The 24,095-nt window shown below is 33.5% G+C and overlaps 2 pseudogenes; one reads left to right on the forward strand and one right to left on the reverse strand.

Annotated features, from left to right (window-relative positions):
• Positions 1-758: 758 nt before the first annotated feature.
• LOC116118893 lies at positions 759-5,949 on the forward strand (annotated as a pseudogene).
• A 15,106-nt stretch (positions 5,950-21,055) lies between these two features.
• On the reverse strand, positions 21,056-21,575 carry LOC116118896 (annotated as a pseudogene).
• Positions 21,576-24,095: the final 2,520 nt, after the last annotated feature.

A 24,095-nucleotide genomic window follows, 5' to 3' on the forward strand; every position in this document is an offset into this window, starting at 1 on the left:
AATTATTTACAAAAATTATAAATACACACTGCAGTCAGTTTACAAAAATTACAAATGTACCATGTAAAAGTTAAAACTATATATTTTATTAAATTTTCTCCCTCCTTTCTCTTCTCTTTCATTTTCTCATTTTTTTAAAAACTTTCTTCTCTCTGGCTTATGTAAGTTTCTTTTCTTCTTTCTCTTTCTTTTCTCCACCTTCTTTTCACTTCCTTCTTAAACCTTCGTCTCTTTTGTATAAAGTATAAACTTATGTCTATACAAAAGAGACCAAGGTTGTGAAAATTGATTGTTTGCTGGAGTTGATTGTGGGAGTTGATTGCTTGTGGAAATTTGTGAAGAACTGAGGAAGAAAAGCTGAAGAAGAATTGAGGAAGAAGAAGAACTGAACTGAGGAAAAAAAAGTGAAGAACTAAAGAAGAACCAAAGCAGAGAGATTTATTTTAATTTTTAGTAAAAACCCACTAAAACGACGTCGTTTTGGAGGTGAGATTTTTTTTTTTTCAATAATTCGTGAATAGTTCACGAATTATACGAAAAACCTTATTATATGCGAATTATATGATAGATTTTATAAAATACGTATACGTGTGTTTATATGTAAATTATACAGCTATCTGTATAATTCGCGTTTTACTAAGTAGGCTCATAATTCTCTCCCTTTCTAGAGAGAGAATCCCAAAAAAGGTTAAATATTTTCCCTCTCTACATAGTGTTGCGGGAAAATTAGCTCGCGCGAATCGTAAATTTTTTCGGTATCCAAACACCGAATCATGTCTCACATAATGTTCCCTATCACCGCCAAACCCTTATCGTCGTTTACGACGCGGAGTCTGCCGATTCCTCGGCTCGGTCCAACTCAACCGGGGAGCCAGCCGACGTCCGTCAAGCTTCGGAGGAGGAATTTAAATGTGACGTGTTCGGCGTCGGTTATCGATGGCGGAGAGAGTTCTGTGGCTGGCTTGGAGAGGTGTTATACTGCACCGAGTGCTTTGGCGTCAAGTTCGAGTGTTGAATTCGGTCCGGTTATGAAGGGAGGACAGTACGGTGCGTTCGGTGCGGTTACGTTAGAGAAAGGGAAGCTTGACTTGACGCAGAAACAATCGCAGCCTAGCCCTGAGGTCAGTTGTGAAATTGAAATTCAGTTTGGTTGATAACCAAAGTTGGACCTCACTAAATTTCTTATTTTTATGTGTTAAATTTGTTTGTTTTAATTACTTATTGTTGATTGAAGTATTTTAATTTCGTAGGAAGTGTTGCGTTAGGGTAATTTGATTAATCGAATTGGGATAATATCATTGACCATGCAGAGGTTTCTATTGGTTTGCTTTTTTATGTCTAAAGTCTCCGTTAGGAAGTTTACTTCAGATTTTTCAGTGGTTTTCCTTCTGTGTAAGAGTGAAATTTCAAGGCGGGTTAATGAAATTAAACCTATTGATTCTGGATTTTTTAAATCTAGAGATATGTTTCTTGTGAGGATCTGTTAAAATTGAAGATATTTTGTAAGGATGGTTTTTCTATAATTTAGGGAAAGTGCACTCAAACAACATAAGCACAAGTATTACTAACTATGAATGTTGTGGATTAGGTTCTGTGAGCAGTTATAACTTCATTGAAAATATAACTTTAAAGCTTTACTTGGAGGTTTACATGGTGGATGCCCACACGGAAGTTTATATTGAAGCCATGATTTAAATGTAAAAGCCATTTTAGGAATTTATAGACCTCCACATTGCCTTAAAATTATCTTATTTATAAATGACCTAGGACTAATATATATTACAATTCTTTGTTAGAATTCTGTTTGAAACTTCAACTTCTTTTTTTTTTTTTTTTTTGGATAAAAGTTCACAGTTATGTTGTTCATGATGTGTATATTCTAATATTTGTTTCAAAGTTTGTGTAACTATCTTCTATTTTCTGCTTCAGGCAACTTAATCTAAAGAGTAATGATATCAAAATTGTTAGGAAAACCCTCTGCTAGTACGGGAACGGTTTTAAGTGAATTGATTAGAAGTGTATGATTTGGTAAATTTGTATGCTGAATGGCTTATAGACAAGTAATAAAGTGGAATAGATGGGATTTAAGTATGCCTAAAAGTACTATTCCTGGGGCCGTTGTTGGCTATGTGAGGCATCTGAGAACAATGATAGTGTTGATTAAGGAATATAGTTCATTTGGGTCAACCAGTAATGGAGGCCTTCTTACATATAAGATTTTCTGATTCCATGTCTTTTTTTTTGTTAATACTTGATAAATTATGAATATCTTTTGCCATTTTAAAGGTTCAGAACATGTCAAAACCGAATTTTGAACTTTCTTCACAAACTTAAGACACAAATTGAACACTCCTACTGTCTGTTCCATGTTTGAAACTGCTCTCATCCTTATCCTATACTTTTATCTTCTACACGGAATTTTCTGACTCATAAAATTATTTGAGATGCCCTAACCCTTTTTGATAAACTCACCCCCTATCCAGTTTATTGCCTTATAAGCCCACCATAAGAAGAAATTCTAGCAATTGAACAACCAAGAGTTATTACGAGTCATCACCTTCCTGTACAGATTTGTACTATTCTCCCTTCACCAAAATACTTTCAGTCCCAACTCCATTTCTAAATTAAAAATGAAATGCCTCAAAGGCCTCAACTTTCTAACAATGCTCTCTGGAATATAAAAGTGCAGTGAGTCTGAAGGTGTGGGATAATATCTCTACAATTTGAAACACCGACCAGTCACACCATTTTTGGAATTATAGGTCCTATGATTGAAGTTCAACAGCAAGATAAGCAATAGTGGAGGCCATTGACTGTAATTGCGTGGTTGTGAATACTTAGTGGTTCACTTTTTACTCACTTCTCCGCTATATCATTTTTAAAAAAGAATTAAGTTGCTGACATTCTAATTCCTTTTCCTTACTAATTGTCACGAACACGTGTAGTAATATTATTGTACTTTTTGGGGTTTAAAATTTATACCTGAAATAATATGTTTCATACTTTAATTTATCGTCCAATGTTTTGTTTTTTATAATTAAATATCTTAGGTGTAGTGTTCATATCTTGGACCTTCTCCATTAATTTGTGAGTCGGACACTTAAAAAATTCACAGAACTAAGGTTCAGAGTTTTGTTTTTATGTAACATCTAAACTTAATATTTTCTCAAGTTGGATTATTTAATTATTTCTTCTATACTGTGAACGGTTTGAGCAAAGTGGCTACTCATTTCAAATTATAGCTGCAGTTGGTGGAGGTGGTGGTGATATTGGAAAGAAATCAACCAGGTGGTGGTGATGGAGGTGATGATGATGGTGATGATGATGACTACTTTGATGATTTTGATGATGGTGATGAGGGAGATGAGAATGGACTTTCCGGAGGCGGATGCTTCTTGAAGAGGTTGGAGCCCTATAGCCCAATTAAACTTACTGAAGAATTGTTGATTAAATAATTCTCACTTTAAATAAATAAATCTCTCCTGCTCAAATGTTTTTTACTAAGTTCCTAGATGTGACTAATTATTTAATTTCTACCAGCTCTTTGATCGAAAATTCTTAGAAGCGGTGTTGAATGAATGCGGCAGAAGACAATGATGGAACCTGTTGGTTTTCGACAAGCTTGAAATGTGTGTAGTCTCTCTCCGCATTTATTTATTTGTCTGTTGGCTCTTATGGCTGGAAACTTTTATAATATTGCTTCTAGGGATTAGTCAGCTCGCTCAATTAGTAAATTCCTAGCAACAATGCTAGACCAACCAGTACCAGATTTATTCGCGAGACTTCCTGAAGGAATTTCCAGGCTTCATCGGCAGGTAAGTCTTGTGTGCCCTAGAATTTGGAATAGTTTCTAGAGCTATTATTATAATTTTCTGTATTTTCTTCGGGATTGCATTATGACTTATGTCTTGAACATTTTGTGAATTTTCTGCTTCACATTATTTTCTTTTTAATCAACCAAGTTATTCATGTGAACTATCTATTAAATTGTCCTTATCTCTCCCCATCCCTCTCTTTCCTTTGGTTTTTAATAAATCTAGGATGTGTTTTGAATCAATGATAAGACTGAAAAGCTTGAAGTTCGAACAGTTAAAACTTAGTCTAGGAACAGAATTGATTGTTTCTCCTTTTGACAAAACTTGAAAATATTGGACTCTTTCATTCTATTCTTGTACTGTGAAGTAAAGTTTCAATTGTCTTCTATTTAGTCAAGAACATTGAACTTTGTTATGTCCTAAGAACACTTGTTTCTTTGATAATACATTTGAACTCTAGTGTGGATTTTGCTGTCCTGAATTCTGATCTTTCTTTTCAAAATGTAAGATATTTATAACATAGGTATATGCATATGTATATCTTTTCCGTTCAGTATGAGTATTAAATTAGTATATTTTTGGTTTGTCACAGATTTCTTATGTAAATTATTGTTGCCACAGGATGATTGCAGATCCTGCCTTTTATATAAGCTTTTTAGAGCAGGCTGCTACTATTGGTTGCACTGCTTGGTGGGAGTTCCAGAATCGTAAGAGAGTATTTCTTTGTTTTGCTTGTAACACTATCCAGTTTGCCTGTGCTTCTGTTTAATATAATTGAACTTATAAATGTTTTTTTTCTTTTTTTCTTTTGGGAATTGCAGGAAAAGCAAGAATGGGATTGCCCTTATTAATGTGCTAACAGTATCAGCATGCAATGCTTTTGTTGTTTGGTCACTTGCCCCTTGTCGTTCTTATGGAAACACATTCCGGTTTGACTTGCAAAATACATTGCAGAAGCTCCAAACAATATATTTGAAAATAGTACACCACTTAGAGAATTTGATTTGCAAAAGAGAATCCACTCCCTTTTCTTTAAGGCTGCAGAGTTAGTATGGTGGGATTAACTGCTGGGCAGTGCAAGGTTCTTTGTCGAATGTTTTGGCTGGTAAAAAGAAGGAAAGGTAATCAACGTTGAAAAGTAATTTTCTTTCTCTTTGTTGCAGTGTTCATATTTTTGTAAAACAATGAAAAGTTAGAAGTTGTTTCTTTACTGTGTATGTCAGTCAGATTTTTGTTTAAGTTTGGGCATATTCAAATTGTTTGACAGGTTATCCGTGACAATCCAACTGTGAGTACTAATGCGTGGTTATGGTGCTTTCCTTGGACTTTATGCAAACTTGAGTATCAGCTTTTGTGGATTTGATAGAGCAGGGATCAACCATTTTGATGTTATTGGAGTCACGCTGTTCTTGAGCACAGCTTTGAGGTCTCTCTCTCTCTTAACTGATCATCTTATTTGTATGTCTATTGTAATAAATATAGATATAATTTTGTTGACATTCCAAATTTTTCTTATATTAGATTTGTATATACAATCGTGTTTGGGAAACGATTCATTTTTTATTTTTGGATATGAATTAATGGGTTTTGTATGAAACCATATCTTCTTAGCTAGGTTTTAGGTATTAACTCCTTCTAGATATCTTAAAATTTGTAGACTAAATTAGTCCTCATCAAATTCCTGACTTCTTTGGTAATTAAAGGATGCAGTATGTAGTTAGTTTTTTCTTGGTTACTGTTATTAACGCTAAATTGTTTAAAAAATGGTGTGAAATCCTAACTTGGTTTGGAATTGCTTGAGTAGTGGAATTGATTTTACTATTTAGTAGGCTTTGACAAACCGGTTTTAGGCTGCTATAACAGGCGAATTGATATCTTATTTACCTGCTACTTCTGTTGATCTTTTTGTTGTCTAACTTTTCGTGGTTCCAGCAGGATTTAAACATTCAATTAGGAGAAAGATCAAGGCTTGTGGCTAGGTGTAGAGGCAGATCCTGTGGTTCAATCAGACGAGCTTTTGAAGGTGCTTACAACAGAACATCTGGATCGCGCGAGGTCATCATCAAAATGGTTTATATCGAAGAATGCCATCGTTTCTGGGCTCGGTCTCCTTGAATCAAACAAGGAATGTTGATGATGGTGAAGCACGGGCTCCAAAAGCTCAAAGGAAGAGGATGTCCGGAAGAAAGTGAGCGCAACTTAAGCTTGCTGGTATATTCAGCAGGTCCAATTTTGGCACCGGACAACGAGACACAAGCAGAAGTCCTCGAGAAACCTTGATAAGGAAAGAACAATTAGGAGATGTGTGTTTCGCAATTAAGGACTCGTAGAGGGATTAACAAATTGCAGCAGTTTTTTATACTGTAACATGGAGATAATTTTGGTGATGAGTTAACAAATTCTTTCACTTTGTTTTCCAATTTTTATCTTGAATTAATGGTAATAAAAATTTCAGTTTATATCTTAGCTAAACATTGTGTGAACTATGACTTTTGTCAAAGGCATGAAATCGTTTGAATTTGAGTCTTTAGCTTTTGACCTAGTTAGAACGAGAGTGCAGTTTGATCGTGCCATTGCGAGTGACTTGAATCATTTTGGGTTAGAAAGAGTACATGATCATATGGAATGTGGTTGTGCTATGAGGAACATCATCCGGGCAATTCTATGAAAGTAGGAATAGTTGTTCTTTCGTCCTGCACCGTCATACCAACTGGAAAAAATTGCATTTTTGTTTTTGGTTATGACTTCTTGTCATACCTTTACATGTTTGATAAAATACTACTCAATTTTTGATTAGTTTTTCACATCAAAACACATGAAGGCTCCACAATCTCCCCATTTTTTATTGATGATAAAACTGAACAAAAATTGAGTTTCACATGAAAGTACAAATTCATAAACAATGCCAAAAACAAAAATTGAAAAGCTTCCTCTTAAAACATGCATATTCCAAAATAGAGTGATCATAATTGCTTCTCCGTACACCAAGCATACTCCTAACACAACCATTATTCTTCTTCTCAAATAAGAGCATAAAGCTCACTTTGAAGATCATAGAAGAACAACCACAACAAGATCACAAACAATTTCTCAATTTTATCTTATCTCTCCTCTTTTTTGTCATTAAGCAAAAAGATAGCAAATACCAACACATCAACACAACGACAAAGAAGAACGACCACAAGTAGTTCAAAAACAATTTCTCAATTTTATCTTGTCTCTCCCCTTTTTTGTTCTGAAGCAAAAAGATAGCACACAATGACAGGTAATAGTGATGAAAAGAAATTCATTATAACATTCACAAACATGAGAACAAAAACAAAAGTAAACCATAAGTTCAAGTGTCCAAAAGGACACATATGTTTCCCATGTGCATAAAAAAATAGAAATCAATATATAAAAAAGATTGACTCAAAGTACGTTTGACTAAGGTTGAGTTGAGGAAAGGATGGCATAGAGGCTTTGAAGGTTTGAAGGTCATTTGAGATTTCGGATATATGATTAGTTAGGAGGAGGAATTTGTCTGTAACTGCCTTGTCCAGCCTATCAAACTTTGCATCAAACTGTGATGCAACTCTCTCAAATATCTCATTAGCCAGTCATGGAGGCAACAAACTCGATCCAGCCTCCATTCTAATCCTCTTTCTAAAGTCCAAAGGATCCCCACTTGATGATTCAGTTGCATCCTCTTTTAATTGACCTTTAGGAGGAATTAACTCCCACTTCCCGTTTTTCCTTGCTCCAATCATCTCCATTCTTTGTAAAACATTCTTAGTAAACAAGTTTGAATCATCAAACTTGACCTTCTATTCATCATCTAGTTCTGTCAATTGCAGGTTCAGTTTATCATAGAAGAGGGTAATCAGCATTCCCGTCGGGATTTCCCCCAAATCCTTCTGAATCTCTTCAAGCTTTCTTATCAAGAGAATTGTTGTATTTACTTTTATTCATGTGTATGCTGCTTCCATTAATAGCGCATCATTGGTTGTAATTTGACCATTTGATCTCTTCCATGCATTGAAGGAATATGTGATGTATCTATGCAACAGCCTCATCTCTAGATCACTCAATTTAGTGGATTTTGACCTATGTGGAATACAAGGCCCTCTTCCCCCAATGGAGTGCTGTGAAATCTCAGAACTTCATCCTCTAGGAGGATCCACTAGCCCATCAGAGTCACACTCCAACCATTCTGCTAATGTTGTTGGAGTTACAACATGCTCCTCATATTTCAGCCTAAAAATCATTATGTATGGAGGATGCTCTTTTGTTTCTACTCCAATAATCTCTAAACTACCTTAGAACTTATTTATCAAATGCCTATACCTCAAAAATCTAAGACTTATCAGCTTTCTCTGTTTCAAGTTATCAACCCATTCTAACAGTTTATCTTGCAATCCTAACTCATGAATAATAGCCCAATCAAAGGCTCTACCAAGATTCATACCTCTATTCTCTATGCACTTGTATTCCTTTTTCTGGATTGGATTTCTGAACTTGATTCCATATGGACCCTTCAAGTCTCATTGTCTCAGGATACATCTGCCTTTTGCCATATTCTTTGTTGTAGGCATCCTTCCTTAGAGATATTTGAAGATTGGTGGAGTTTGGAATCAATTTTGGATTGATTTGAAGTGGTTTGAGTGAAAGAGTTCAAAGAGAAAATGGTTTTGAGCGTGATGTTCTGAAGAAACTTTGAACGATTAGGGTTAGGTCAACTTGATTCTGAACAGTCGTATGTGAAGCAGGTACGGCCGTGCTTAGGTTTTTAAACCTAAACAAATGGCTATTATGAGGCACGAATATTCCAAGGGACTGAACGCTCATACGACATGGAACGACCATGGAGCACGATCGTTCCAATTGGAACAAAATTAAAGATTTTGACTTAGACACATTCATCAAAATATCATCAAATAATAACGTCCTAGATACTTTAGGGTACGTTTGTTTTATTATTTTGGATAAGATTTTGGGAATAATATTGGATAGTTGAATAAAGTGAGTATTACGAGGTAAAATTTAAAATTTAACAAAAAAATCCTCTAAGTTTGCTAATTTAACTAAACACCCCAATATATAAAAATTTTATAAAATAATAAAAACACCCCCACCTACCCACAGTGTCAGATTCCGGCCATCACCAACGGAATCTGGCCAAAAAATGGTGTTACGATACAAGCCGATCAGATCTAGCCAGTCATGCATCGCCAAATCTGGCCATCGATGGCCTCAAAAGGTCAAATTTGGCCGTCAGCGATGGCCAAAGATATGGTTGATGTTGTCAGTCAACGATGATCATTTCTTTGGCCGTCGCTGACGGCTAGATCCACTGTGGATCCGACTGAAAAAGGCTAGATTGGCTAATTAACGGCCAATTCCGGTCGTTTCTACACCGTTGTAACAAATTCAGTGGTTGCCGGAATCTAGCAACTATGGGTGGATGGGGGCGTTTTTGTTAATTTTTAAACTTTTTTTCAAAAGATTATTCTAAAAACTACCCAATAATGAACCAAACGGAGCCATAGTTTTTATTTGTCAATGACAGCTACAAATGGATGTTTATCGGTTGGTTATTTGTCACTTTGGGTTTTTAGTTAAAGAAAGGGTAATTTGGTTTAATTAAATTAATAAACTTAAGGGACTAAAAGTAATTAAAAAAATAGAATAGTATTTCCCAAATAATTAAACAAACAGGTATTTTGGGAATAAGATAGGGAATAGGGTATGAAAAAATAAAACAAACGCACCCTTAATCACTTGAGGATTTTTCATTTATAAGGAAATGTATCAAATTGATGGCAACCACAAGATTGTATCAACTTGACTTTTCTTCAACCAATTTAAGCACAATAGCATACATGCATGCTTTCACTAAAGTACGTCCCACGTATGCCAAGTTGCAAAAAAATCTTCCATATGAGCTGAATAAGCTCTCCATCTTCGTGAGAAGACTTGCCACTTGGTGATTTTTAAGTCCATCATCTAATGTTCCTTATGGGGCTCCTTTGGAGGTGCATCTATAGATTTCTCTACATGGGTTGTTCCAAAAGCAGATTTGAGCACCTAATTCATAATCCCAACCTTTTTACTCTTGTAATCTGGTGGATCCAAAGAACTAACGGGGTTATGTAAGAGTTATTGCACTTTTGATTTATGCAAAGACAATCACACAATCAATGATTAAAGCATGTAAACACAATCAACTCAAAAATTTCTCAATATGCACATAAAACACATCATCTCAATCAATTTCGCACGTTAAACAATCATATAAGATGATAAATCATACCTAGTTTGCATCAATCATTCCTAGCTCTCTCCTAATAGTGTAGGATATTTCTTTATCAAGAGGCTTAGTTAAAATATTAGCTAATTGGTGATTAGTATCAACAAATTCAAGCACAATATCACCCTTGCTAACATGATCACATAGGAAATGATGTCTAATGTCTATATGCTTTGTTTTAGAATGATGCCATGATTTTTAGACAAATTACTGGTACTTGTATTATCACAATGAATAGGAATGCGATGCATGTTAAAACCAAAACCTCCACATTGTTGCTTCATCCATAAAAGTTGTGCACAACAACTAGCCGTTGATACATATTCAGCTTCTGTGGTAAAAGTGGCAACTGAATTTTGTTTATTTGAAAACCATAAAATTAGCATGCTTCATAAGAATTGACATATTCCACTAGTGCTCTTCCTATCTATCCTAAACCTCCAAAATCAGCATCTGAATATCCTATAAGACTAAAAAAATATCTTGTAGGATACCATAAACCAATGTTTGGAATTCCTTTTAAGTACCTAAGAGCTCTTTTGACAGCATTCAAATGAGATTCCTTAGGACATGATTGGAAACGTGCACACATGCATACACTAAACCAAATGTCTAGCCTAGATGCGGATAAATATAAAAGTGCACCTATCATGATTCTATAAAGCTTAATATCAACACTTTTACCTCCCTCATTGGCTTCCAATTTGAGTGAAATGCTCATAGGAGTAGGTTAATCTTTTGTCTCATTCATCTTGAAGTGCTTAAGGAGATCATGGATGTATTTGGATTGATTGAACAAGATCCCTTCCGTTTGTTGCTTGATTTGTAATCCGAGAAAGTACTTTAGTTCTCCTATCATGCTCATCACAAATTCACCCTGCATCATCTTAGAAAATTCCTTGAAAAGGATTTCATTAGTAGCACCAAAGATGATATCGTCAACATAGATTTGAACTACCAAAATATCTTGCTCATGCCTTTTTGTAAACAAGGTAGTATCCACTTTTCCTTTTCAAAAACCATCTTGAACAAGAAGACTACTCAATCTATCATACCCAGCTTTAAGAGCTTGCTTTAAACCATAAAGAGCTTTTGAGAGTTTAAAAACATGTTCGGAAAAATCAAGGTTTTCAAATCTGGGTGGTTGTTTGACATAAACCTCTTCTTGAATAAAACCATTTAAAAAGGCACTTTTAACATCCTTTTGAAAAAGTTTGAAATCTAAATGGCATGCATAAGCAAGTAACATTCTAATAGCTTCTAATCTAGCAACGGGGACATATGTTTCATCGAAATCAATACCTTCTTCTTAAGAGTAACCTTGGGCAACTAACCTTGCTTTGTTTCTTACCACTATACCTTGTTCATCCATCTTGTTTTGGAACATCCATTTGGTGCCAATGATTGGATGATCTTTAGGTCTTGCTATAAGTTCCCATACTTTTCTTCTCTCAAATTGATTTAGCTCCTCTTGCATTGCATGTACCCAACTTCATCATTAAGTGCTTCATCCACTTTCTTAGGTTCCACTTGAGACAAAAATGCTACGAATTGACATGTATTCCTTATTGATGCTCTTGTTCTCACTCATTGAGTTAGATCATCGATGATTTGAGCATCTCTCACTTCATCTCTCATTCTTGGAAATGAGATCTCCCTTGATAGTTCTTGAGGTTCATAAATGTGTCATCTCTATCATTGACCTCTTCTCTTGATGTTCTTATTCCCTGTTGTTGGTTGATGGTGAAGCTTCATCTTTCATTTCAAGTTCTTTCATCAACTTCTTCTTCATTGTCATTTTTTGCATTCTTAGAAGAAGATTCATCAAATAACACATGTATAGATTCTTCAACTAAAAAGGTTCTTTTGTTGAAGACTCTATACGCTTTCAAATGAGAAGAATAACCGAGGAAAATTGCTTCATCTGATTTGGCATCGAATTTTCCAAGGTTTGTTCATTGTTAAGCACAAAGCATTTGCAACCAAAGGGATGAAAATATGCAATATTCGGTTTTTTCCCTCTGAGTAACTTAGAGAGTTTTCTTGAGGATTGGCTTAATCATAGCTCTATTAATGATATAGCATGAGGTATTGACTGCTACGGCCCAAAAATATCTAGGCATATTATGCTCACACAACACAATCCTAGCCATTTCTACTAAAACTCTATTTCTCTTGTCAACAATTCTATTTTGTTAAGGAGTCCTAGGTGCAGAAAAATTATGCTCAATGCCATGTTCATTGCAATATGATTCAAAAGAATGTGTTTTCAAATTCTTTTCTATGATCACTTCTAATGCATGCAATTGCATAACCTACTTGGTTTTGCAATTTCCTAATCAAATGCAATCATGATTCAAATGTATAATTTTTGTGTGTAAGAAATAAAACCCATGTAAAACTTGAGAAATCATCAACAATCACAAAATAATAATGCTTCCCTCCTAGACTAGCTGTCCTTGTGGGACCACACAAATCCATATGCAACAATTGTAAAGGTCTAGACGTTGATACAACATTCTTTGGTTTAAAACAAGCACGAGTTTGTTTGCCTTTTGCACATGCATCAAAATCATGATCCTTCTTGAAAACAAACATAGGCAAACCATGCATTAAATCTCTTTTTGAAAGCTTTGCAATAAAATCCATGTTTGCATGACCTTATCTTTAATGCCAAGCCAACTATCTTAATCTTTTGTGGACAAAAGACAAAGATCTTTGGATGCAATGTCATACAAATCAACAATATAAACATTTGAATGTCTATGGCCTATAAATGAAATCTTATTAGTCCTAGACTCAATGACTTCACAACACATGGATTGAAAAACAACTTTTAAGCCCTTGTCACTCAATTGACTAATGTTTAACAAATTATGCTTCAATCCATCAATAAACAACGCATCATGAATGGTTAGAGACTTGTTACCAGTAAAGCCAATGCCAATGACTCTTCCTTTTGAGTTATCATCAAAGCGCACATTTCCTCCATTCTTTGGCTTTAATGAGGTGAACAAGCTCTTGTCTCCCATCATATGTCTTGAGCATCCATTATCAAGATACCACTCGTTTGCTTCTTGCTTCTTTCCTTCAAGACACACCTACATAATGAAAACATTTATGTAATTTTTGGTACCCAAATGGTCTTGGGTCCAAGAGTGTTTGTTTCAACTATTCCCTTAGGAATTCAAACCCTTTTTACAACAAAAGGCTTGCTTTTCCTAATAGAACATTTGTGTGTGCTATGACCAACATACTTGAAAAAACCACATTTCCTAAAAGATGCTTTTGGTTTAATGGATGATTTATGCATTTTGTTAAAAGGTTTTTCATTTGAAAACATGTTATAGGCCAAACCTTCTTTGTTAAAAGCACATCTTTGTGAAGCAAGCATTTCATCAATCTTTTGCTTCCTAAAGTGAATTTACTTAAAATCTCTTTGGTGTTTTCAAGCTCATTTTTTAGACTAATGCTTTCATTTTGAAAATCCGCACAATATAATTTCAAATAATCGATTTCTTTATTCAAAATGGTTTTATCACATGCAACACAATCAAAATCATCTTTGAGTTGCTCATGTTCACTTAAAACCTTTTCATGATCACCCAAAAGTTTTTCGTGCTCATTTTTTAAGGCACATGCTTGTTTCTTTAAGACATGATTTCTTAAGGAAACTTTTTCATTACCTCAAATTTGGAGTCTCCTTCTGAATTACATTCATTGGCAATAAAGCAAAGGTTGGCTTGCTCTTCATTTGACTCATTTTCATCACTTGAGTATCACTTCCATTCCATGTGGTTGCAAGAACCTTTTCTTGTAGAATTTGTTCTTTTTGTCCTTCTTCTCCCATTTGGCTTGAGGACAATCTTGACGAATACGGCCCGGTTTCTTACAATCATGGCAAATGATTTCTGATTTGTCATTTTCATCTTCATTTCTTGGTTTAAACCTTTGAAAATTTCTTCCTTGGAATCTTTTGTTCCTTCCAAGAAACCTAGTGAATCTTCTTTCCAAGAAGTTGATCTCATCTTCTTCCATAGATGAATCACCTTCCTTTTCTTCACTTATCGTCTTGAGGGCAATCTCCCTCTTTGGTTTGCTTTCTTCTTCTTTTGGCTTTCTCTTCATCTCAGAAGTCAACAAGCTACCAATGAGCTCATTCATTTTCATTTTGGTGAGATCCTTGGATTCTTCAATAGCAGTGAATTTCATTGCCCAACTTTTTGGCAAGGAACGAAGGATTTTCTTTACAAGCTCAAGAGTTTCAAAACTCTTTCTAAGACCCTTGAGGTTGTTTATCCAGTTGGAAAACCTTTTGTATATGTCGGTGATGCTTTCTCCGGTTTTCATCTCAAATAGCTTATAGTCACAGAATAACATCTCAATCTTTGATTCCTTCGCTTGACTTGTTTCTTCATGAGTTGTTTGAAGAATTTCCCATTTATCTTTAGTCGTTTCACATGCCAAAACTCTCACAAATTCTATAGCATCAAGAGAACAAAAATAATGTTAAGAGCTTTGTCATTTAAGCTTAGTTTATTTTCATCATCTACGGTGTAGTCATCTTTCTCTTTTGGAAGACTTTATTAGGGTCCATGAGAACGTAGTTCTCTTGTTCTACTATTTTCCATAAATTGTAATCTATGGACCTACTATGAAGTCTCATTCTAATTATCCATTGTGTGTAGTTTAAACAACAAAACAATGGGGGTCTTGTAGCACATTGCTTTCATTAAAGAGAGGTGTTGATGTACTAGCCATATTTAGATCGATTAACTCTTGAAACCGTTAGGTTTTCTACACAAGAGCCCAAGCTCTTATGCCAATTGTATAACCTTATATGGCAAACTATTCCTAGAGGGAGGGTGAATATGAATCTATAAAAATAATTGTGGAATAAAAACTTTCACCATCCACACAAGTTAAGAACTTAAAACAACAACAATGATAAGCAATAAATGAGCATGATTATGATCAATGAAGATAAACAATGGTGAGTAATAAATGAGAGAGTAATAAATGTGAGCAATGAATGAGAGCAAATAATAATGATGTTCAAGTAAATATGCAAGGAATAATAAATGAGTTGAGAGAGAAGAAATGCTTAGAGACTTATATGTTAGGATTTAATCAAAGAAATAGGCAACAGAAAACATAAATTTGCCAATTAAAACCCTAGAAGCCCCAAAATCCATATATGAGTGTTACGGTGTTTACATGCTTTGAATCAACCAAAACCCATAAAAGTTTTAGATTCTTACCTATGTTTGGAGGCTACACAACTTTTCAATTTGATGAAAATGCTCACACTCCAAGGATAGGAGTGAACCAACAATATCCACACAAAGGCAAGAATCAACATAAATCAATATACTAGTTTAATTTGTGATGTTTAAAGAAGATGGGTGAGCGAGAAGGTTAAGAGAAAATTTTTTCTCAATGAACTTCTCTTGACGACCAAAAATGAGAGTGTTATTGGATTTTAAGGAAAAGTGCCCTTTTATAGGCACACCCTAAAATCCCTTGAATGTTATATTACTAATATACCCTTCCACTAATTATTTAATTAGTATCCATGATTTCCGAACAAAATCATAACCCGGGTAATGAGCCATTATTATTTTAATCCTCTAATAATGATCTTTTATATACATCAATATATACATTTAAATATTGAAAGGCCTCGCCGATTGAGAGGAAAGTCAATCTAGTCCCCCCGAGGGGGATTGAGTAGGGTATTGTCCTTACATACAATTGATACTTTTTATAAATTGATACAATTTATTAGATATCTTGCATATTAAATTCAATATGGATTGAATCTCGGCAACAACATTTCTAGCAAATTTAATCGCTTTGTGAGATTAACCAAAATACCCATTTGTCAACAAATGACGAAAATGCCCCTCACTTATTATCTTCTTTAAATTGCCTTTTATGTTTGTGAGCTGAAAGCTCCTCATCATGTCAATAGTGAGTAATATCGTGATCAACACCCAATTAATCATCTCATTACACACAGACCAAGATTGGTCTCTAGTAAGGCATTATGTGCACTCGATAGATTCAGATTCAGCATATTCGCTACCTGTCAACAGTATGGTTACCGTGCAATCAAATCATTTCATCATCTATTATCTCATCAAGGTTTGAAGCATAGAAGTAATGTCAGCTTCAAGCATAAACCACCTTGACATGTTCAAATTAGGTTATTAGACCAATCAACCAATCAAGCTTTAATTCAATTCCACTGTGGCCGTAGATTCCAAGGTCGTTGTCCTTTATTGGAATCTCATTGAGATAATATCTCCTATACATAGGAGTGATGAATCATTTGTCGATCCACCATAGTCATGATATACTTCTTGATGTAGCCAATTACTACCATATTGATAACCTTATCAAGATTAAATTTGACTAGTGTCAAACTACACCAATAGGTACACATGACGCTCCAGTGATCTAAAGTCTAAGGACCACATGCACCACCATCTGTTAAAGGATGTTTTGCATGGACATTGGTGTTACCATCCATGTGGAATCCTCTAATGGACCGGTCCATGAACTCGTGAACAACAAGCACCCATACGTTACACCAAGTTGTCACCAAACAACCTTGACATATGAGATCTGTCACTACCTTCCGATAGGGTCATTCAACGCTATGATACTCTTACTATATTATTTGTGCCATATGTCAAGATAATACTTCAGATATAGACGTTTCTAGAATGGTCACCATAAGTGATCATAGGGATCTCACAATCAAGACTTATCACTATTTAATTCCCTCGTCAAGGTTCAACCACTCTAAGGGCATCTATTAATACATACATATGAAATATGTTTTACATAATATAAACAATGCTTTTAATAGATTGAATAATAATGATCCATAGAGTCAACATACAACAATATGATTGGCTTAGGCGCACCTACTCTAACATTATAGTGGTTTGGAGCTATATTCACAAGCCTCCTACATCCACTTCTTTAAGGCAACCTCCTTGAAGTTCCACTAGAATCAGATTTCACTTTTACATTAGTTTGATAGATTTCACCTATAGATTTACAAGAATTCCCCCACAAGATATTTGCATAGAAGTTTGTGAATGATTGCCTCTTAAACTAGGCTTAAACAATAATAAAAACAATACTCTCAAAGGTTTTCAATATGAGTACAGGAGAGTGATAATGATTTGGATTTTTAGCTCAAGGGATTATGTGAGAATGTTTTTTATAAGACTTTTGTTTCTCTGATATTCTCTCTATGTGTCTTTGCAATAAAACGCTCTATTTATTGCTTGTCTCTTCCCTATGAACTAAATAGCCGTTGCTACATTTAATGCAACTCTGAAAAGCTATAGAACCCAAAGGAACAGTCGTTCCACCATTGCGAACGGTCGTTCCTTTTATAATGGTTAGTTTTGTGCAGCTTTAGAGTTTCTATAATGATAGAATTTGAAGTGGGCCTGACTCCTCACCCAATAAGGCCTTGTTGAATAGGAGGATTATCCCCTTTTACAAACCAGTAGGCTTGAGCGTGCCTAGTCAGTGTGGGACTCTAACATATATTGATCATTCCACCATCGCGAGCGGGCGTGCCACCATTGCAAACAATCATTTAACCACATGGAATGGTTGTTCTATTGGCTCCTTAAAAATTCATAAAAATTTCAAAAGCATTCACGACTTCTTGGAATGTATACTTTCTACCAAGAACGATCTTTGATTAGGAACGATTGTGTGACATTATCGTTCCACTTGAAACACTTTAACTTCAAGTTGATCTTCAAGGCTTGTTCTTCAAGATTTATCAAATGCGTGAAAACTTTTGAATTCAGGTACTTTGACTTTTGACTTGGTTAGAACGGGCGTGCAGTTTGGTCGTGCCATTGTGAGCAACTTGACACAATTTTGATCATATAGAACGTGGTCGTGTTGTGAAAACATTCATTTAGGCAATTCTATGAAACTAGGAATACTCGTTCCTTCATCTAGCATGGTCACACCAACTGGGAAAACTGCATTTTTGTTTTTGGTTATGACTTCTTATCATACCTTTGCATGATTGTTAAAATACCAATAAACTTTTTGATTAGTTTTGGCACATCAAAACATATGAGGACTCAACACTTCCTTGGCAAACCAGGCTTCACTACAATATTATGCATTTCTAGCCATGATGTTCATTGTAGCTAAAAATATGAGTTTGCGTAGCTAAATGGTTTAGCTACAAATGCAATGTTTTGTAGCTTGTCGTAACTAGAAGTGACGCAACTAAAAGTTAGTCATGTAACTTTTTGCTTGCGTAACTAACAATTTATATTTTTTGCTATGGATAAGATTAATATGTAACTAAAACTTAAATGTTTTTGCCATAACAATAGTAAGTTTGTAGCAAAAGTTTTGCCTTTATAGCAATGGAGAATAGTCTGTATAGCTATGTTTGCATTTTAACTACACAAATATAAATTTGTAACTAAAATTTGAAAATTTTTGCTACAAAAATAATATCCATAGCAAACATATTGACATTTTAGCTAAGTGACCATTAAATTCGTAACTAAATAAAAAGATTATTTGTTACGGACATATAAAAGTCATATCTATATATGAAAAGATATTGCTATGGACATAGTGTGTTAATAGCTAAATATTAAAATTACTTGTTATGAATACTTTTAATTTATAGCTAAATATAATAATTATTTGCAATGGAACAAATAATTTATGTCAAGAATTTATAATTTATTGCTTCGTTTAAAATTAATTGTAACAAATATTACTATAATTAACAAATTTAATAATAATTACAAATTTATAGCAATATTTTTTATATTAAATAGATAATATGACGTCATAAGAAAAATTCTAATATAAAAAATAAAACATGAATAAAGTCATTTTCAACCAAATAATTGTCTATTCATAAAATCCGTCATCCTAGTAATTTAAAATGTTATCAACTAACATTTTTTACAAATTATGAATGCTTCTATATCATTATTACCAGCACCAAAACTTCTCTTATTAACCTCAATGTGGTTCCCAACAACCAAAATGAGACCACCACCATTGCTGTTTTATTTTTATGTATAACAGCCACATCGTCCTATTGCTTCTTTAACAATTTTTCTGTCTCATCATTTCTCAGGAACTGAACTTTCTTCCTCTTACCACACTTGAGCATCCCTCTACTCTTAAGCTCATACCAGCACCGTCCTTTCTTGGAAGGTTCCAATAAGACGTTGTTTTCAGGAATCTCAACAGGTAATGATGAGAGTCTACTGTACAGTAGTAGTTCATGACCGACTTCCTCAGGTTCCATAGCATACTTTTTGTCCAGTGAAGGCATCTTCGCCTTGAGCTCTTTTTCAATCTTACTGTTACTCAAGTGTGTGACTGTGTGTATGCGTTGAGAGAGTAATAAGATAAATGTACTTCGTATCAATACAAACTGGGATAAGTATTAAGTACTTGTTTGCCCAAACCAAGCATTTTGCGGCGTCGTTTTAATTTACCTATAAAACAGTAATATTAATTAATAATTATTTAAATTAATAATAAAAATGAATGTTCAGTTTGATTGTTTGACCGAGTGCAAAGAATAAAAATGGAATGCAAATTGCATAATAATTATGTTTAATGATACATCACCTAAGAATAACAAAAAGCCATACTTCTTGCAAACTTTCACAAGTTCAATCATTGGTGCAAAGTCTCCATCCATACACTATCAGGATTTTCAGTAGTAAAAATATTAAAAAATAAATAAATAGCACAACATATCATGTCAAATTAAAAATAAGAGCACTAACAGGCAAACAACAAATTCATGACATTAATTTTAAATGCCAAAAAAGCTCAATGAGAACTAGAAGATGGCATAAATGCAACCAAGATATCTACCTTAACGATGACATCTATTCAATCCTCTGTAGTCATTGGAACCATTATATTCCTTTGTCCAGTCTTAGCTTACCCAGTGAACCATTACTAAGGGGCTATTAATTTTTTGTGCACAAGTAATAACAAACCTTGTAAATGGTTCAGATAACCATTTCGTTTGAATCAAAAAGTCAGTCTTTTTTTTTTTTTTTTTTTCAATTTTTGTCAAAAACAAATATCTAAATGTTGTATTTGTAGAAAAGAGAATTTTGCGTTCAAGATGCCCTTTTCTTTCGCTTTCTACCCCAAAACCCATCCCTACCCTAATCCTTCTGCACTTTCCTCCTTTTCCAACTATAATCCCCATTTCCGAAAAGTTAAAAAGTTTCAAATTTCAGGCAAATTCATACCTATTTAGATTTTAAACAAAAGAAAAACACAATCTGAGTTTTCCTCGTAACCTTATGACAGACACAAAATGTAAAGAAAAACATAGGAGGAAAATTAAAAAGAAAGCAGATAGCAATAGTGCATTAACACAATTGAAATATGTAAGGCATTTGCACATAGAGCCAACTACAAGTCCCCTTTCACCCACTCATGTCTTTGGTTAAACCTTTGAAAAGATTAACAATTTTCCCTTAAAGCCTTATTACAACATGGAAAAGAAAAGAAAAACAAAACAAATAAAACAATAAATGAAGAGCAGAAATGCAAAGCTTGTAAAATCACATGAAGTGCTCACCCTCTAGCCTCTATAATTTACTAAATGAAATTCACATTTTAAGCATCGCAACTCATGAACCAAACAAGCAAAACTTTACAGAAGACATATCAAAATAGTGACCTGATCTTTTGTGGCCATTTTTGGTGGTTCTTTAAGCCACACCAAACGGTACTTAAATAGCTATGTTTAATCATAGCATAAAGCATTCGGATCACAATGAGATAATTCTAAATAGAAAGTCATTGAGTTCACAAAGGAAGTGAAACACAACACATATTTAATCAATATATAGTATCCAATCAAAGTTACAGTGCTAAAAAAAAATCAACCATTCTACACTATAAGCAATCCAAATTAAAGAAATTTACCAATTTAATTTTTCAGGTAGATGACGGAGATTGGAAAGAATGATTATACCTAACACTAGCATCACCAACGATTCCGATCGCCATACCCGTAGAGACACCAGTGAGGCCATAAGCAAGACCAGAAGAAAGATGGGCATAACCATCAAAGAGGCAATAAGATAGGGTTAATCCTAGTACTAATAATAACAGTAATAATCAATCCATAAATACCCAACACCCCAGCCATGACCACCGGCACAATAGACTTCATCACCAATTCTGGCCTCATCACCGCCACACCTACTCCACTTTTTGCTGTTTCATATGCAACTCCCATACCTGCGATACACCCAATTAAAACCCCAGATCGAAAAGCCAAATCAATCACTAAAAAACTGGATTAATTTGATATGTGTTTGGTTCTTACAGGAGATGACGAGGGCAGTAGCAGCGCCGAGGAAGCCAAAGAAAGGAGCAGTTTCGTCGCCACTGAATGTTGAAGACATGTTGATTTAATTTGATGGTTGCAGAGAGAAGGATTGGATCTAAAGTTGGTCTTCAGTCCCTCTACAGAGAATGTCTTTGAATTGAAGTCTTTTCAACCCTATTTATTTTCCTCAGTCGTCATTGTATACCATCGCAAAAAAAGCCCTTTGTAAGATATTTTAAAAACTGATTTTGAAAATAAGACTGACAAATAAGGTCCTTTGTAAGATATCAAACTATAAAGTAATCTTATTAAAAAATCAAATTAAACAAATAAATTAAATTGGATTGCGCTATGGCAATCACTGTCGAAGCCAACAATGACTATCTGGCTTTGACAAGCCACTACCAGATTTCGATTTGATGTTTGAGTGTAGGCAAATGAAACATATTCGTCAACCATCTGCACTCAACCACCACATCAACTTCTATCAAAATCATTGCGCTTTCATAGATCGACAGATTCCAATCCTAAGTTGGTGTTGCTAGATGTGCCCTTCAATGGTCACCGAAAGTTGATCGTCGGCACCGATGGCAATTACTATTATGCAGGCCAATTTTTTTAAGTTTTATTTCTATAAATTATTATTATATAAAAATATTTATCTATAAAATGAATTAAATAGATTTATTAAAATATTTATTCAAATACTATTTATAGTTATAAATGTATCTAAGAAAGAATATATACTTTTTGGTCATTATACATATAATGCTAATATGAAAATCTAATTTACCAAACACATATATGGTATATAGCTTTTGAAACTCACGAAAATTTAAAAAATTAAATTTACCAAACACATTTCTAATTATTTTTAAGTTTGGTATAATCTGATTAAACTTATAGTTACAATAATCCAAAACTAGCCCTTAAAATGACATATTTTACTCATTAAAATATATGTATAATCATAAAATATATTTTAGTATATATTTAATAAATATTACAAAATATACTAAAATAATCTATCTTCATTAAAATTTATTAAATCAAATATTAAAAAAAATCAGAAGAAAATAGGCTAGCCGGCAACCAACTGTTAGAATTCGACAATAAACTGTTGAAATCAAGCAATCTTTAACAAAGCATGTCGGCATCACAGCTAGTCCTTTAAGGATCGGCATGAGCTGATCTATCGGAATCTGGTGGTTTCACTATATTCTAACAAGCCATTTGGCCACAAAAGGCGATCGAATGTTTTGCCGCCTTTTGTGGCCAAATAGCTTGTTGTAATCCTTTTATAAATCAAATTATTTCATAATTATCTTTAAACTTGATCAATTTTAAAAGTTGTTTACCAAATACTTTTATTGTTGTAGCTTATAACTGAATTGATTATTTTTAAGCTACAACAATCCCAAACACACTCTTATTTTTTTTCAACTTAATTACAATTTTATCATTTTTAAAAATTACTAAATAAGATATAATTTTTTTATATATATAATTTGTAGCTAAATATTATAATTATTTGCAATGGAACAAATAATTTATATCAAGAATTTATAATTTATTGCTTCGATATAATTAATTGTAACAAATATTGCTATAATTAACAAATTTAATAATAATTACAAATTTATAGCAATATTTTTATATTAAATAGATAATATGACATCATAAGAAAAAATCTAATATAAAAACTAAAACATTAATAAAGTCATTTTCAATCAATTAATTGTCTACTCATAAAATCTTTCATCCTAGTAATTTAAAATATTATCAACTAATTCTTTTACAAAATATGAATGCTTCAATGTCATTACTACCAGCCTCAATTTAAATAGGTATTAAATCAGCTGTTGATTTTCTAGTTGCTGCTATTGCCTTCTCCGGTCGCTATCATTTGTGACTCCATCATTCTTAATCTCTTCTTTTTACTTTATTCTTTTACAATAGTCTTGTACGATTGTATGAAAAATATTATGAAAGTATTAAACCAAACACATAAACAATGAAAAAGTTTTTAAGGAGGTAATTTTTCATTATTTTATACGATTTAATTTATATCATATCTCCTATAAATTTAATCGTATTTTATATAATTTAATTTGTTTTTTTTTTCTATTTTCTTGCATTTTCTATATAGAATTAACAATAAACAAATGTTTGTTATTCTCAAATATTAATAGTATTATTAACGCTATCATCATCATCATCTAAAACATACATACAAGTCTATATATACAAATATGTAACATTACCAATTTTTATAATATCTCATATCTTATACATAAAATTATCTATATTTCATAAAGTGTTAGTTTTAAATCATTATAGAAAAGAAAAAAACCTCATCCTTTAAAATAAAATTTTATTTTACAAAATCCCACACTTTTAGCTTGTTGAAGAATTCTTTTAAGTTAGCTATTGGTTGAAGGTTCCAATTTACTATGGACTTTAGCGGTGTGATTAACACTATGTTTGACTATAACTATTTAATTTATAAGTAATAAAAATATAATTACTCACGGGATAAATTAGAATATCTATAGTTGCATACTATAAGGATTGTAGATGATTAATTTTCACGTTC

This window comes from Pistacia vera, unplaced genomic scaffold (assembly GCF_008641045.1).
Source record: "Pistacia vera cultivar Batoury unplaced genomic scaffold, PisVer_v2 Contig862, whole genome shotgun sequence".
Classification (NCBI taxonomy): Eukaryota; Viridiplantae; Streptophyta; class Magnoliopsida; order Sapindales; family Anacardiaceae; genus Pistacia; species Pistacia vera.